The sequence below is a fragment of the Mucor mucedo genome, assembly GCF_025094135.1.
Source record: "Mucor mucedo strain NRRL 3635 chromosome Unknown EV154scaffold_47, whole genome shotgun sequence".
Lineage (NCBI taxonomy): Eukaryota > Fungi > Mucoromycota > Mucoromycetes > Mucorales > Mucoraceae > Mucor > Mucor mucedo.
Window position 1 is genome coordinate 235,733 of NW_026252331.1, and position 1,984 is coordinate 237,716.

Sequence of the window (1,984 nt, forward strand, 5' to 3'; positions counted from 1 at the left end):
TGGTTTCTCTCGGGGACAATTTAGAGGTGGCTATCAAGGACATCAGCAATATTATGAACAAGAAACTCGGTCCTGTTATCAATGCCAGCAAGTTGGACATTTACAGTACAATTGTCCGCAAAACCGCCAAGAAGCTCATTATATGAATGATGGTTTTTATTACAGCGACAATTATAATTACGATAATGAACAACAGCATGACTATTATCCGCAATCACATCTCTCTCCCCACCCCAATCTTACCCCTACCCCTCAACCAATAATGGATAAATCTACCAATAAAGATAAACCTTCTCAACAGTATTCTCAAGAGCCTTTTATTCTTTATGCTGTATTGCCATCATCGGCTTCCTTTGTGCAACCGTTAAAACTAAATAAGGATATGATACAAAAAGATGTTAAATTCATGTTAAATGCAAATTCTACTCCTAACAAATTACCACTATATCGCATACTTATTAATGGTCATCCATGTAGCGTATTAATTGATTCCGGGGCTAGTGCAAATTACATTTATCCTCGACCTATTCCATACGTATCCAAAACAGCACCAACGATACAGGGTCAATCGGTTGAAACGGCGAATGGTCAATTAACAGCAATTTCAAAAACCGCATCGTTTTCAATAGCACTAGGAGATTACACTGATCGAATTGAGGCCTATGTATTTGATACAAAATTCGATGTTATCCTCGGTCGATCTTGGTTATCACAGGTTCAACCTATTCCTCATTGGCCTACTGGTGAATGGAAAATCCGAATACGCAACAACCCATACGAGATAACAACTATTCGTCCTATGAAAATCCAAGTGCGTCAAGCAATCAATGAATTAAGTATCAAGTTAGCAGATCAACAGGAATCAAAACGGGATAAGCCAAAAATTACTGATATAACAAATAGTACTAACAACGATCTCGATTTTTTGTTGACGGCTAAACAGCTCGACACATTGCTTAAGAAAAAGAAAGTAGAAGAATGCTTTTGGATTGACATTTCGGCAATCTATAGTCCAGAGGAACTTCATGTTATGATGGCGACAGAATCAACAAAGATGCTTACAAATGAAGAAGCTGCAACAAAGAACATGAATGAGGCATGGTGTCAAGAATTCGCGGCCGCATACCCAAAGGTTTTTAAAGGTTGCATTCACAGTTTGCCTCCAATGCGTGAATCAGTTGAGGACATGATTGTATTGGAACCTGGTGCCAAACTAGAATCGCGAGCTCCTTACAAAATGAGTCCTATTGAACTGCGTGAGTTACGACGACAATTAGATTTATTATTAGATCAAGGCTTAATTGAACCAACATCGTCGAAATACGGCAGTCCGGTTTTATTCGTAAAACGTGCGGCGGAAGGGAATCAACCAGCCAAATTACGCATGGTATGTGATTTCAGATCGGTAAATAAGGCAACAATATCTCAACGTATTCCTGTTCCCCGAATCGATGAATGCTTGGAACAGCTTCATGGCGCGCATTTCTTTACCTCGTTGGATTCGCAAAGTGGATTTCACCAGCAACAATTAACAGACGCTGACGCGGAAAAAACCACGATTAATACTCGATACGGGCAATTTCGATGGAAAGTAATCGCTTTTGGACTACGTAACTCGGGTGCTCAATTTATGAAAATGATGACATCTGTTTTAAAAGAATATATTGACAAAATATGTATTGTATACATAGACGATATTCTGATTTTCACCAAAGATAAGGATATTGATGTCTATAAGCAACATGTCCATCTCATTATGAAGAAATTAGACGAAGCTGCATTGATTGTTAATCGTGATAAATGTAAATTTAATCCCAAACAATTGAAATTTTTAGGATACGATATCATTGCAAATGTTGGTGTTCTTCCTTCCAAAAAGAAAGTAAGTGCTATTATTTCCTGGCCGATTCCGAAAAATGTTCAAGACGTGCGCAAATTTATTGGCCTATGCCAGTACTATAAGTAATTTTTGCCTTCCTTTGCA